At 34.9% G+C, this 16,558-nt stretch overlaps 1 long non-coding RNA gene across 2 annotated transcripts in view; it reads right to left on the bottom strand.

Annotated features, from left to right (window-relative positions):
* LOC150097629 (uncharacterized) overlaps positions 1 to 16,122 on the bottom strand; it is a 34,653-nt gene extending 18,531 nt beyond the window's left edge. Inside the window, exons 1-2 of one of the 2 annotated variants that reach the window (XR_016549702.1) lie at positions 16,104 to 16,122; positions 762 to 905 (exon numbers count right to left, since the gene is read on the bottom strand). This is a non-coding gene — a long non-coding RNA (uncharacterized LOC150097629). Of the gene's footprint in view, positions 1 to 761; positions 906 to 15,941; positions 16,067 to 16,103 lie in introns of those variants that run through there. The other variant, XR_016549703.1, reaches the window with a different exon arrangement.
* Between the last annotated feature and the right edge of the window lie 436 nt (positions 16,123 to 16,558).

The following is a 16,558-nucleotide window of genomic DNA, read 5'->3' as shown; positions in this document are numbered from 1 at the left end:
GATTCTAACTGCTGATTTACAACTGAGATTTTGCTCTACTCCAATCCTGAAATTCAACCCTCTAACCAGGCCTTTATGTAATGTAGCTGAACACTTGAGTATTTCTGGGCAACCGCTTTTCCAACCTCAAGCATTGATACTTACTTCTGATTGCATTTCTCTTGAATGTTTTCCTATCACCGTGCTCCTATGACTTTCATTTAACTAGTTTTACACAGTGCTTTATTTTCTTACATTTTTCTCTGTATTCTCTCAGAGCATAAGCTGCCTTATTTGTCAGGAACTTTAGATATATATTTTCTTCTTTTCTTTAACTGGCTCTAACTTCCAGAGTACACCATGGAGTTCTGATTTTTTTATATCTGATAATTTTACAATATGCTTCTCTGGATGAATCAATCCATGTTTTCTTCTGGGTCTACTAATGAATTTCCAAGGTTTGTTCCTTGTTTTCAAACTGTTTCACTTTTTCTTGAATAATATTTATGTATTTGAGTCAACAGTTGACCTCTGCAAGATGCTCACCTTTGATTCATTTTAAAAGTTTCTTACACTTCTTTTCAATATTATATTCAATCCTATCCTGCTCAGAACTAAATGGTGTCCTAAACCAGTATGAAGATATCACTATCAACCATAAACATGTTCAATGGGATTCTGTTTCTTGTGTCTTCTCTCCACATGCATTTGTGCACATCTTTATGTTGGAATGTGGTATTAGTAATGACACTCTCCTGAACAGAAAACCAGCAGGTACTTACCATTATTAGTGGCTTTGCTCCTTTTCTCCAAATTCTATACGTTTGATAATTATTTCCTACTCTGCTGTTTGAATCTCCAACAAGGACCAACTTTTTTGACTCAAAAAATTCCTAAACCTTTTCCTTAGAAAAATACTTCTTCCTCTGAAAATAAAACATTATAATTTTCAGTCAGCAATAATTAATATTAATTCTATAAGCCTAACAGAATATGCCATCATGTAAAATTAGTGACGACCTCAATTTATCAATATAAAACGTAATAAAAATTACATTTTTATTACATTTTATTTACATAGCGAGATGAATTGTTAAGAATTTTTGAGTAATTTTATATTTTAAAAATAAGCCTCAATAAAAAAGCTGGAAGAATGATGCAACAATGCCCTTTGACTCGAAAAGACCTGAGTTCATTTCTCATCATGATGGGAAGAATCTTCATCCCCCCCCCAAAAAAAATGATGGTGAGTTAGTCGATTTCATAATGATCTCAACAATGCAGAAGAGTAGGAATTGATTACCAGACATAAAAATGTTTTGGGAAAATCTGGAGAAAAGTGCAAAGTCATCAACATTGAATTCTTGACATGTACCCTCAAGGGATGTACAGGATATGATAGTACTACACAAAAAATTTACATCATTACTAACTTCCTATCTACAATTTTCCTCCAAATCAGTCTGTCACTTGTCAAGACTCCAATATTATCATTATCAGATCTTATATTTCTATTGTCTAAGGCACATTGTACCGTATCAATCCACCTATATCTCGGTCTTCTTCTGGATCGTTTTCCTGCCAAACTGGCAGAGAACACTTGTTTTGCTAATCTTTCCTTGCCCATTCAATTTAAATGACCATACCACCTAAGATTAGCTCTGCTAACGCATTCCTGGATGCTGACAATGTCAAGTTCTTTCCTAATATCCTCATTTTTAATATGATATTGCCATTGATGCCATCTGTTCACGCCTCTAATCTTTCTCAGGACTCTCATATCTGTGGTCTCTAGTCTTTGGTCAAGTGTTTTACTTCTCACCCAGCCCTCAGATCCATAAGTTAAAACTGGTTTGAACACTGTCTTGTATACAACTAATTTAGTGTTCCAACTAATTTCTCTCTTATTCCATATGAATTTATTCAATTGACTTCCCACCATACCAGCTTTCTTGAATCTGTTGTCTATTTCCATATTTAATTTACCATCTTCAGTAAAAATCATGCCTAAGTAGCTGAAATGTTTTACTTGTTCCACAGGTTCCCCGTTCACAACACAGTTAACATTTTCAACAATTCTACCTATTTTCATTGTCTTTCCTCTTTTTAATGCTGACCTTCATACCATATCTATTGCAACAGTTATTCAATTTAGTCAGGGAATCTTGCAAACTTGTAGCAGATTTATTTAGAAGTATAACATCTTCCGCATAAAGCAAAGAGCTGACATTAACATCTCCAATTCTGATATCATTTTTAATACCACTTTCCTTCATAAAGTGATCCATATAGATAATGAATAACAGAGGGGATAATGTACATCCTTGTCTGACACCAGATTTGACATTAAACCATCTTCCTGTACTTCCTTCAATTCTGAAGGAAGACTTACAAATCAAATAAAGACTAAGTATTGCTTGATATAATGCCCCATTGACACCATATAACTGTAGTGAATAGCTTCTCTCTTGGCATATTGTCATATGCCTTTTCCAAATTGACAAAACTTAAATACAGATCTTTGTTATATTCCCATGCTTTCTCAACTTTTGTCGTAAAGTGAAGATCTGATCCTGACAGCCTCTATTTGGCTTGAATCTAGCTTGTTCTTCACCAAGCTTTTCTTTCATAATTCTTCTCAACTGTTTCTCAAGTATAATTGCATAGATCTTGCCAGGAACAATCAGTAGGGAAATACCTCTATATTTCTCATATTCAGTTTTATTTCCCTTTTTACATATGGGTACTATTAGAGCTTTTCTCCAATCATCGGGAATTTGTCCCTCAGTCCAGGCTTTCTGAACTATGCAGTGCAGCCACTGTAAGACTTTTATACCACCATACTTCAGCATTTCTGGTCGAATATCATCTACTCCTGCTGGCTTTCCACATTTCAAGCCTTTGATGGTTTTTTCTACTTCAAGTATGGATATGTATTCCTGACTATGCCTGTTGAGTGTTTTTTTACCACTGTGCTATCACTGTTTGTTTCATTTAGCAATTTTTCAAAGTAATTATGCCATACTTCAAGGGTATTTTTTTCTCCTGTTTTCATGTTACCTTTATCATTTCTAACTCCTTTTACAGCACTCTTTCCTCCATTTCTAAACCTCTTCAAAAACCTCCAGAATATTTCACCACTTTATTGATATTTATTTTCTATGTTCTTGCCAAAGTCCTCCCATGACTTTTGTTTAGCTATTTCTTACATTTGTCTCTGTATTCTCTAAGAGCAAAAGCTGACTTATTTGCCAGGAACTTTTGATATGCTTTCTTCTTTTCCTTCATTGCCTCTTTAACTTCCTGTGTCCACCAGGGAGTTCTGATTTTTTTATCCTTGCAAACAACCTCACCACATGCCTCTCTGGCTGAATCAATAAGGGTGTTCTTCAAGGCTTGCCACTGAATCTCCAAGGTCTGGTTCCTGTTCTCAAACTCATTTTTTCTTCAATAACCTTTGTGTATTTTAGTCTACAGTTCACATCTGAGAGCTACTTTTATTTGCTTTTAAACTTCCTTACGTGTTATTCTTTTCAATATGAAATTCAATTTTATCCTGCTGAAGACTAAATAGTGATCGCTTCTGATTTCAAATCCTCTGTACACTCTGGTGTCCTGCACCAGGGAGAAAACATCACTATCAACAATAACATAGTCAATGAGACTTTTCTTATTCCTTGCCTCTTCTCTCCATGTGAATTTGTGCACATTTTTATGTTGGAATATGGTGTTAGTAATAACCAGTCCATGTCCTGAGCAGAAATCCAACAGGTATTTGCCATTATTATTAGCTTTGCTTGTTTCTCAAAATATTTTCTCAACATATTTTTGTATGTCTGACAATCATTTCATACTCTGCTATTTAGATTCCCAACAAGGACCAACTTTTCATTTTTCATTGTGTCAATTGCTTTTTCTAACGCATCAAAAAATTCCTCCACTTCTACCTTAGTAGAACCTTCTGTGGGACCACAGGCACAAATAAGTCTCATTGTCCAGTTCCTCATTCTCATATTTGCCCACATCACTCTACTTGAGACTGCCTGTCATTCAAGAAGATTAGCCTTGTATTTTGTGTTGAATACTATGGCTACTCCTTTTCCTTGATTATCATTTCCTGAATATAACATTTTGTATTTATTGCTCAGAAAGATCTCACCAGTTTTTGTCTTTTTGGTTTCAGTCACCCCTATTATGTTGATCTGGTAGTTATCTAATTCCTCAGCCACTCAGGCTTCTTATGTTGATAGAACTGATCTTTAACTCTTGTGATGTTCAGTTGGGGTGTGCTTTCAGATTTGCAAAATTAATAATGATAATAAGTACCTGCTGGATTTCTGTTCGTGACATGGACTAATCACTACTATGTTGCAATATAAAGATTGTGTGCAAATTAACATAGAAGACAAGGATATGAGAAAAATCTCTTTGACTATGTTATTTTTGATAGCAACATCTTCAAAAATGGTTCAGCACACAAGGGCATAAAATGGATTTGAAATAGGAAATAATCACCATTTAGTTTTCAGGATAAACTTAAACATCATATTAAAAAGAAAAATATGTAAGAAATGTTTTTAAAAGAATCGAAGTTAAGCTGCTATCAGAGGCGAACTGTAGACTGATATACACAAAAAATTACTCAAGAAAAAATGAGTCTAAAAACAAAAACCAAACCTTTATATTCAAGAGGAAGACCCTGAAGAAAACATTGAGTGACGCAGCCAGAAAGGTATATATTGAAGTTATCTGATAGACAAAACAGACTTCCTGGTGTACTCAAGAAGTTAAAGAGCCAGTCAAAGGAAATTGGAAAGTGCATCAAAATACCTGGCAAGTAAGTCAGCTTGTGCACTGAGAGAAAACAGAAAAAAATGCAAGAAAGTGAAGCACTGTGTAAAACTAGCTAAACAATTCATGGAATACTTTGGCAAGAACCTAGGTATCAGAAAGTTGTATATGGGGTGCAGTATCTTGAAAAAGGAAATTCACTAGTGGTGTGCCGCAGGGCTCTTGGGGCCATTATTGTTCAATTTGTATATTAATGATATTGGAATGGTTTAACTGATAATATGCAACTGTTTGCAGATGATGCAAAACTGGGAGAAAGCAATGCAGAGTCAAACAGATTGTATGAGTGAGCAACAGCATAGAATTGTCAGGCAATGTTGCAAAGTGCAAAGGTTTTGAAATTTGGTAAGCAACAATGGGATGCAAAGTATACACTTGGTAGCAAAACTTTAAAGTAGGTAGAGGAGATAAGAGATCTGGGAGTGGTGGTGGACAAAGACCTGAAATTCAGGAGCCACATTGCACATCACATAATTTTTTTAATGATGCAGAGAACCTTCACTTGCAGAAATAAAGAGGTTATGATTCCATTGTATAAGGTCTTGATCAGGCCTCACATGGAATGTTGTGCACAGATTTCATCAGTGGGTTTTCATGGTGACAAGAATATTTAGAAAGGGTACGGAGAAGATTCATAAAAGTGGTAAGTGGTCTTTGAAATGTGGATTATAAAGACAATTTGAAAGAATGTAAATTGCAAAGCCTTGTGAATAAGAGGAGGAGAGAGGATATGATTGAGACATATAAGTTAGTCAGAGGTTGTTATCAGGTTAGCATGGAAGAAATGTTTCATAGAATGGGACCATCCCTGGAAACTGTATAAGAAGGATATGAAGAGAAGGTTCTTTGCATAGAAAGTGGTTGGTGAGTAAAATGCACTGCCTAAGTTTGTTGTGAATGAAGACACACTGAATCAGTTTAAGGCATGATTGGATGAGTTGTGTCTGTGAAAGTGTGTACACCTCTCATGATGAGTCTGTGGCTCCATGGGGGGGGGGGGTCAGATGTTAATAATAATAATAATCAGGAAGTGTCAGAATATTCTAGAGGCTACTGAATAAACTTAGAAATAAAGGAAAAGTACTGTAAAGGGACTTAGAGATGATAAAGGTGACATGAGAACTGCAGATACAGATATTCTAGATGCCTAAGTAAATTTTTTTAATTTTTTATTTAATTTTTTTTATGATGACCCCACAGATGAAACATTACAAGACCTGTAGTGTTATCAGATGGCACTCTAATGTTATCACTACACTGCCATGTGTGGGCAAGTGATTAAGGGAAAAAATGTAGCCTGTTGGTATGTTTCTTAAAGAATGGGAAATTGTACTTGGAAAAACTGTATGGGGAGATTGCTCCAAAGAACAGAGGAAGATAGAATGAATGAACAAGGCTGAGGAGAAGTTAGTTCAGTGTGTTTTTGTTAAGTAGACAGCATATGGGTGTTAGCCAGTAGCTGCTCTAGTTCTTACATGGTTAGAAGAAAGTGGAGAATGGTAGCAGCCAGTTCAAAAGAGCAATGCCAATGAAAGTACCTATAGAAAAGGTACAGCACTGAAACAGAGTGCCTGTGATAAAGTGACTGAAAGGAATCTGTGAAGGAAGGGTCATCTATTAAGTAGATTGCCCTCTTCTGAATATCATTAAGAATTCTTGATGATATTCAAAAGGTCTTGGGTGCCCCATCCCAAATATGGAAGCAATACTAAAAGGTTAGTTGGATCTGACACAAAGTGTTAATAGTCAACCAGAAGAAAAGTAATGTTTAGAATGGAAAAGAACACTGAACTTCTTAGAGGCTAAGGAGGCTGTGAAGTAATATGTTTATGCTAGGATAAACTGGATGTAACACAGCCAATCTAAGAAGAGAAAGCTGTTGGAATTTTATTTTCCACTTGGTTAGACTATAATAAATTTAGTTTAATCCTTTACCCAAGTGTAGGTAAACAATGTTTGCGTCTGAAGTATGTTCAGGACCAAGGCAACTCGTAGTAAAGGTGGACCAAGCCCTCATCACTCCTTGTCTCAGTATCTCCCATAATGCAATGCACATCTCCTTGCAGACATGTATAATGCTGTGCATTAAGGGAAGGGCCACTATCCAGACCGGTTTCGACCTTTACTGAGGTCTCGTCAGTGGGAGGCAGACCCAGAAGTGGTGATACTATGGCAAAAGCAATGGAAAGATCATATTTACTTCCCTTAATGCATAGCATTATACATGTCTGCAAGGAGAAGCATTTTAAACATCCTGTTGGAAGTGGTTGTGCCATTGTATAAAGCACTGGTCAGACCACGTTTAGACTATTTGCTCAGGTTTGGTAACCTGGTTTTCAATAATGTGAAAACATTGGAGAGAATCCAGAGATGAGTGACAGACAATATCAGGACTTTGGAATGTTGGCTATGAAGAGAGGTAGAAGAGATGTGGATTGCAGAGTTTGGTGGATAGGAGGAAAAAAGGTGATATGACAGAGACATTTAAATTAGTGAGAGGATTTTATTAGATTAATTCAGAGGGGGATTATAAAAGGAGAAGAAGTTGAGAGGGGGGAAGAACCAGAGGCCATCCCTGGAAGTTAAAGAGTATGGCGAAGAGGGGTGTGAGGAGTAGATTTCCTACATGGAGAATTATTAGCAAATGGAATGCATTACCAGAATTTGTTATTAATGCAAGGAGTGTTAAGGATTTTAAGATTTGATATGACAAATACGTAATTGTCAGATTTTAGGGAAAGACAACGTATTTTTGTTGTTATGATCCATCGAGTCGTTTCCGATTCCTGGCGACTCCACGAACATACACTCTCCGTTCTGATCTGTCCTTGACCATGTCTTTCAGACCCTCCAAGTGCACTCCAGTTGCTTCTTTAACTCCATCCACCCATCTAATTCTTGGTCTTCCTCTTCTCCTGCTTCCATCAACTTTTGCAAGCATCATCATCTTCTCCAGACTGTCATTTGCTCGCATAATATGTCCAAAGTATGACAATTTTTGCTTAATGATCATAGCTTCAAGGGAGCAATCTGGCTTTATTCTGTCTATCACTGATTTATTGGTTTGCTTTGCAGTCCATGGTATTTTTAGTAAGCATATCTTAACCCATAATTCAAATGCATCTATCTTTCTTCCTTCTTTCACTCTTTCTCAGGGTCCAACTTTCACATCCATACAGCACCACAGGGAATACTATTGCTTTCACGATTCTGATTTTTGTTGTGAGGCTAATATCTTTAAAGATCTTGCTTAAATTTGTCATTGCTTTTTTTTTCCGAGTAATAATCTTCTTCTAACTTCTTCGGTAAAATGACCATCTTTATCAATTCGGGATCCTAAGAACACAAAATTGTTAACTGCTTCCATTTTCTCCCCATCTACTTCAAAATCATTAAGTTCACATGTTGCCATAACTTTTGTCTTTTTGAGGTTAAGTTTAAGACCATATTTAGCACTTTCTTCTTTAACTTTCATAATAAGTTCCTTCAAATCTTCTTTACATTCTGCTAGCAAGGTGGTATCATCTGCATACCTCAAATTATTAATATTTTTGCCACCAATTTTATTTCCAACTGGAGACTCCTCCAGCCCTGCCATTCTTAAAATGTATTCGCTGTACAAGTTAAACAGGTACAGAGATAAAATGCATCCTTGTCGCACCCCTTTACCTATTGTGAAATACTCAGTTTCTCCACGATCTGTTCAGACAGTAGCTTCTTGTTCATAATAAAGATTCCCCAGAAGGATAATGAAATGCTCTGGGACTCCCATTGTTCTTAATACATCACAGTTTCACATGATCTACAGAGTCAAAAGTTGCTATAGTCAAGGAAACAAAGGTAGACATTCGCAAGAATTCTGAAGAAATATGAGTTAACAGCTACGTATTCACCTATTAACAAATTATCTTCCCATTTTCCTTCTCCTAAAGACAAACGCTCAACTGTCTCTTCCTGGAGTTTATCAATTCCCTCAACTGTGATCTCTCCTATTTTGGACAAACTGGACGTTCTCTTGAAAAAAGAATCCAAGAACATCAATCCTCCATTCATCACAACAAACCTGAAAAATCTGGATTGGCTCAGCACGGGATTGAAACTAACCACAACATCCTTTGGTCAAAAACTCACCTCTTACATAGATCCCATTATAAATTTGAACGTTTATTCAAAGAAAGCATAGAGGCCTTACTCCATCGTCTTAACCTGAATCGGAATGATTGTATATCTATATCAAAAATCTGGAAAAATCTAATCAGGATAACTCATTAATTCATATTAATGAGTTATCCTGATTAGATTTTATGTTATTTAATATTATTAATTAATATCTTTATTTCAATCATGTCTCTGCTTAAAAATATTCCCTTTAATACTTAGTGATATAACATCACGCGGCTTGTTCTATTTTTAAATGATCTATTGTTAGTATTCCACCTTGTATTTATTATTTTTTTTTAAATTTTATTTATTTATTTTTTTAACTGTTCTTGTAGTGCTACTGAAGATGGTCTGCTATTTCTAGACCAAAATATTTGGTTAATTAAATATCTTTCTTGTGTTTATGTGCTTATATTATTCAGTCTTTATGTCACAAGTATCCTTAAAACATCAACGGTAGACATTCTTGTGATATTCCTGTGCTCTTTCTATTATCCACCTCACATTTGCGATTTGATCTCTTGTTCCTCTGCCTTTTTGAAATCCTGCCTGTTCATCTGGCATTTCTCTCTTCATGAATGGTTCCAGTCTTTTCTGAATGATCTTAAGTAAGACTTTACTTGCATGAGAAATCAGTGCTATAGTTCTGTAATTTTCACTCTATTGCATTGCCTTTCTTCAATAAAGGTATATAAACTGATTGTTTCCATTCTCTAGGCCATGTAGTTGTGATCCAAATTTGCTGACATAGAGCTGTTAAAATTTTAACTGCCTCTTCTCCCAGGGCTTTGAGCAGCTCAATGGGTATTCCATCTCCTCCTGGTGCTTTCTTACTGGATAGCTGTTGCAGTACCCACCCTCACTTCACTCTCCAGTGGTACTGGTTCCTGTGTATAATCCTGCTCTTCAAATTTCTCAGTAATTTTGGAGTCCTTTCTGCAAAGGGCTTCTGTATACTCTTTCCATCTTTCTTTGATATTTGCAGCTTCTGTAAGATATCCTTTGTGTTTACTTTTCAATATTGTCACCTTGGTACTAAACTTCCCTGTTAGTTCTCTGATCTTTTTGAAAAGATCTCTTGTTTTTCCTTTCTTGTTTTTGTCTTCTATTTGTTGGAATTCCTGGTTAAAGTATTTTTCCTTGTCTCTTCTGGCTTGTCATTGAAACTCTGCATTCAAATGCCGTACTTCCTGCAAATTTCCTGTGGCCTTCATTTTCCTCCTTTTCTGAGCAGTTTTGATGGCATCTTCTGACAGGCATTTGAACTTCTTCTTTGAAGACAACTTATACTATATATCAATTAAAAAACTTTAATAACATTACCAAAATATAGGAAGTATTAATTAAATTTTTTAATTGATATATAGTACACATTGTCTTTCCCTAAAATCTGACAGATATGTATCACCAACATATAAGTTTATCTACAAGAATGACAAATATGTCATTCTTGTAGATAAACTCTCTCACAATGAATCTACCAACTCCATGGAGGATATAATAATAAAGCCTTTTCCAGATCTCAAAACTTATATATAGATCCTTGTTATATTTCATAATTTCTCAACTATGCCTTCAAGTGAAAAATCTAATCCTCACAACTTCTGTATGGCCTGAACCCAGCTTGTTTTTCAAGCTTCCACAATTTTCTGCATACCCATACTCACTCACTTATCTCATTCACCGTCTCCACATAAACATTCTCAACATCTCCATATGCATATATCATATTACACTCGTGGCACATATTCTTAAAAAATCCACATTGCTCATGTTATTTAGCTTTCACTGTCTCAGACAATGAATAAAGAAAAACAAAAATTAAATCAATAAAGAAACCTAAAAATTCAACTGTGCACAGTGTATTAATATGTCAGCAGCAACATAATGAAATTCACTCTAAAAATACATTATGTAGCCACACAATAAATATAAAATTTAATTTATCTAGCTGCAATTTTAGAACCTCTATCCTCTTACAATTGCTCCAAGTCAGTTTCCTAACTGGTCAGGAAGCTAATAAGCCTCTGCCCAATAATAAAGATTAGCTATTCATCACTTATATCCAGTGGTGAGCTATAAGAGGCTCACCTGAGCCCTTTGTTAAATTTTTCTCGAATTTGCGAGCCCCTTGTTTTCTTCTTGTTTACTTTTTTATTTTTTCAATAAAAACAAAAAAAAACATTTTCTTAAACATATTAAGCGACAAACTCATACGGTAACCTAACAAAGTGATTTTATTAAATAAAATATTACAGTTACTCTTACCACCATTTTACAAATAAGAATTCACTTTTGGTAATCGCATATAAATAAATAGGACTATAAAATAATGCCCCTTGATTGGTATCATTGATTATCACTTGAAGTATAAAAACAAAAGAGAAATATAACGTACTTCAATATTATTGTGTTTAGATAATATTAATTTATTCTTTATAGATTGTTTGTCATAAAAACTTCTATCACAAACAAAAGAAATTTAATTTGTTTATAAAGGACTATTTCATATGTGCGATTATAAAAGATTTTATTCTTATTATATTTTGATAGTTAAATAATGTTTATCTTATGTAAGATAAATTAACACAGATGATTGTGTGCAAATATTTCATGTTTAGATCATGAAATATTTGTTTAAAAATGATAGCCTTTACAGGTTGATCATACTTTTTGATTGGCATTTGTACACAAGCTGTATTAATAAAAGTTTTTGTGTAAAATACGGCTTTTTTTGCTCGACGATGCGAGCCCTTTGTTAAAATTTCCATAGCTCACCACTGCTTATATCTCCTATTTCTTACTGGAGGTCACAAATTAGAAAGGTGACCGAATACTAAAGTTTTCAGGTTATTTGGATTTTAACTGTACAAGGTGCACACATTTAGCTCACCATGAAGATTTCAAGCAATAACATTAATTTAAGATAATGCAACATTTCATCTAAACATTAATTCTGGATTTATTTTTATACCTTCATACTTTTTCTTAAACGTCTCCTGTCACTGTTTGCATTTGTACTTTTGTTTTCATGTTGTCATCTTGTGTATTTTATACAGAATTTATGATGATCATTTGTGTTCTGTCATCAACGTACAATTTCCCACCATTTCCTTTATTCTGTTTCCCCGTCATTTTCTTTACTTACTGACTTCAGTTTTCTTCTTTCTTTTCTAGTTTTAATTTTTAAAAAATGCAAATAAATTGTATGCAATGCTTCTCACTGGATTTGTTCAACAGTATTTGTTCAATTCTGTCAGGATGGTGATGACTACCTGAAGTGCTGTCACTAGACAAAACAGGATCTACCATTATAAGCAAGTGCAAATGAAAAAAATTAATGGAATGCATGAAGTTTCTTGTCAAGAAAAGTTCAAATCACAACCTTAAAATGAAATGCAACTACCAGGAAATTGTAAGCATAACCAATTCTTGAATATTATTAGAAAAGGGAGTCAATAATAAACCGTGTGTGTGTGTGTGCGTGCGCTACAGTAAGTAAGATGCTGATAAGACACAACAAGGAAGATCAAGTCAACAATTTGGAGTAAATATTGAACGCTGTTCAGGAGGCGTGATGCATGACATTGCCCATTCTATAGATTAAACTGAAAACTCCACAAATTACAGTTTGAGAGCTTACACCTTTGTTAAAATCCAGATCTTGCTTGATCACATTATCATCTATCACTGAAACATGGTCTTAAAGGGCCAGCGATCAAGTGGTACAGGCCAAGAATATGTCTTTGAAACCACAGAAAAATTTCTTTCTTGCAAGCATACAAAAGTTTGCGATTTGCTGAAACTGAAAGGGAAAAGATGTTGAGAAATTATACACTTGTATATTCTGTATTGTTGCAATGCAAAGAATAGAAAAAATAAAAAATGCCATGCACTTTCTGACTCACCCTTGTATGCACCTGATGCAAAATCAGTGTACAAACATAACTACAGTACACTAAGTGGTTTGTTAAAGTTTAATGCCAAAGTAATAAAGACTACAAGACAATTTATTATGTTTATCAATTGCAAACATTCTCATGTGGTTTGTCATCTACTGGGTTAAAAAATAATAATAAAAATCTAGAGAAGACAAAATGATCAAAATTGAGAAATTTCCCTGAAATCTTTTTTATTTAATGAAATTTCTGCATTCTTAAAATTTATAAGTTTAAAACATAAGATATGACATCTTATATTTTCCAGTATTACTTTTGTACTGACTATTTTTTCCTTCCAAGTCAACAATTTGGAGTAAACATTGAAGGCTGTTCAGGAGGTGTGATGCATGCCATTCCCATTCTAGATTAAATTGAAAACTCCACACATTACAGTTAGAACTACAGCGTGCTGCACACAGTTCTAAATTGTGCAGTTTAGTTAAAACTAAAAATAATTTTGCGATGAAGGCATTTCAAAAATAACATCTACATTGCAATAGCTCTCACTCAAAAGAAATACATCGGTGAAATAAACAAGATGGTTTAAAGTTTACTTTACTTGCATATTGTTTCTCGCCATAATCTCCAACCCTTTCGATACATTTTCTATCATAACAAGTGTTGCAAAGTTAAACTCTTCAGGTTGTTTACAAAACCATTTTTTGACTTCTGCTTTGACATGTTTGTCATTATCAACTTGAGATGTGGCTTCAATTTAGGAAATAACCAGAAGTCCAGGCTGAAGGGAAGATGTTTCACAACTTCAAATCTGATCTCTTCAGCAGCTATTGAAGGCGATGCCCTCATGTGCAGCCTTGAGCTGTCAGTTGCAAAATAACAATGACCATTCCTTGGCAAGAACACAATTCATTATTATTAATTGACATCTCCAATGACTCATTATGAGAAAGTGCTGTACTACTCCACTACACACACAGTTCACTGTTTCCAACTATCACCTCCCAAATAACAGCCAACATGAACTTTCTACTGGAAGGTTGACTTTTTTCGTCACCCAGTCACGATTTCATGAAGAAATGCCTTGCTTTCCCTTTAGTAACCTGTTTCATTTTAGTTAACTGACGTAGTACCCAACATATGCACACTTTATTGTAGTCCAATTTCAGTAAATATTTCGCTGATTTGTGCCAATTCTATGTTCAGTTCTGCTGTTGTCATCTCCGCTGCAATGATGTCACATCGTATTCGTTTGAAACAGTTCCAGTTATTTATATATGTACTATAATGTTAGTCTTTTTATGACTAATGAAATAATAATTTATTATCATTACTGTCAATGTTTCAAATCCGATTTACTAATTATGTCAAAAAAACAATACTTTTCTTTAGTAGGTTTATATATTTTACATTCACATAAACCTGCCTAAGAGAGGAAAATGGCAGGCAATTAGAATGCATTACTTGAGAGGATTGTGAATGCAGAGACGGTGAATACATTTGAGGCACACGGTATGATGATAAACTGTATGTAGGAGGGTGGTCTGAAAAATTCTCGGCCTTCACTATAGATGGCAACACTATCAGCAAGATTTTTTTTTCTAAGTTGGTATATCTGTCATAAGCATCCATGTGAAACTGCAAATCATTCTATCAAGTAGTACAGCTGTCTGAAGCAAAAGTGTTGTCTGCATCCCTTGAAATGGATAAAGTTGAGTATCATGCAGTTACAAAATTCTTTGTAAAAGAAGGTTTAATGCCAAAAGAAATTCATTCCAAGTTCATAAAAGTTTATGGGCACTCCTCTCCTTCGTTTTCAACAATTAAGAAATGGGCACCAAGTTTAAATGGCCGTACCAGCCTTGAAGATGATCCACATGAAGGACATCCAAAAAACTGTAACAACACCAGAAATTCAGCAATTTCACGCACTTTGACTCGTCGGGGTATTGGATGACCGACAAGTCAAAGTGCATGAAATTGCTGAGACTATAGGCATTTCAAAAGCATGTGTAGGTTATATTTTGCATGAAGAATTGCAAATGAAAAAGCTTTGCGCAAGATGGGTGCTGCACTTGCTCACAACAGATCAAAAATGCACTCGCATGAAAATCTCTGAACAGTGCTTGGAGCGTTTTAACAAGAATAAAACTGATTTTATGCGTTGATTTATTACTATGGATGAGACTTGGATTCACTATTACACACCAGAATCCAACCAGCAATAAAAACAGTAAACAGAAGCTGGTTGTTCAGTGCCAAAGAAGACAAAGTCAGTTCCATCAGTTAGAAAGGTCAGGCATCGTATTTTGGGATGCTACAAGGCATTTTGTTTATTAATTATCTTGAATAGGATAACATAATAACCGGGGAATATTATTCCGATCTTTTAACCAGACTAGGAGAAAAAATTCGTGAGAAAAGGCCCGGTTTGCAGAAGAAAAAAAAATTATCTTTCATCAGGACAATGCACCTGCCCACAAAGGTGTTTTGGCAATAGGAAAATTAAAGGATCTGCACTATGAATTGTTGGAACATCCATCCTATTCCGCAGATTTGGCTCCCTCTGACTTCAGTCTCTTTCCAAAACTAAAACTCTTCTCGCTGGTCAGCGTTTTTACTCGAATCAAGATTGCAGCTGTAGAGGGGTATTTTGCAAATCTTAGTGAGAGCTACTACAGGGACGGGATAATGGCGTTGGAGCATCGCTGGAATAAATGTATTAGTCTTAAGAAAGATTATGTTGAAAAATAAAAATAATTTTGAAATTATAAATTCCTTTTTTCATTGTTAGGCCGTGAACTTTTCAGACCGCCCTCGTAATAGTGGGACTTCCCACGATAAATCACTCGACTCCATGGAGGTCTGATGAATATGATAATATGTTAATTTGTATATTTGTATGTAGGGAGGGGGCATTATAGCAATGCATGCTTCCGATGACTGGTTCATCCAACTCGTCTCCCATACAAAGGATGAGATTTTCTCTCGCTCCCCACGGTAAACGATACAATTGATCATAACTATGGCACAATTCTCTATTCTGCTTACCTCTTTCAAAAGCATTAATAGCTCTAGATTAGTATTTTCTACTTATATTGAAAAAAACTATCCTTAAATAAATAAATCGTATGTTTCAAAGGATTTCAACATTTACCATTAAATAAAAATTAAACAATCCTGACATATGTATTAAGAATAATCAAAACATACCCAGAGTACAAGCTTTTGTCCCACGCCGTGCATCTGTTTGTAAAGAATTCTATATATAATAAAATGACATTTTAATAGCACAGAAGTAGCCAATAAAACAAGAGCGCATGGTATATTAGTCAAGTAAATGACGTAAAACGATTGCATCTCTGCAAGATGATTCTAGTCGTCTCGACGAATGCAGTTTATAAATTTCGGTGAAATAATGCGACATTATGTTTCTCTTATGGACATTTTTAGATTTAAATGTTGATTACTTAGGAAATGGATGAGAGTGTTTCTCTGATATATAACATCCAAAATCAGCATGTTGGAGGTACAATTTGTTTGGCTAGAGAAATGCTTGTGAGATGCAATCTATTCTCTGTATGCTCTTATTGATTTGATCTTTCATACTTATTCTTGGATTTCATTATTACAATTTGCAATGTAACATTTCCACAAATAACACAGTC

Source organism: Typopeltis vanoorti, chromosome 17 (assembly GCF_054136105.1).
Source record: "Typopeltis vanoorti isolate ZY-2024b chromosome 17, IOZ_Tvanoo_1.0, whole genome shotgun sequence".
Classification (NCBI taxonomy): domain Eukaryota; kingdom Metazoa; phylum Arthropoda; class Arachnida; order Uropygi; family Thelyphonidae; genus Typopeltis; species Typopeltis vanoorti.
This window is presented reverse-complemented; position numbering and strand designations above follow the sequence as displayed.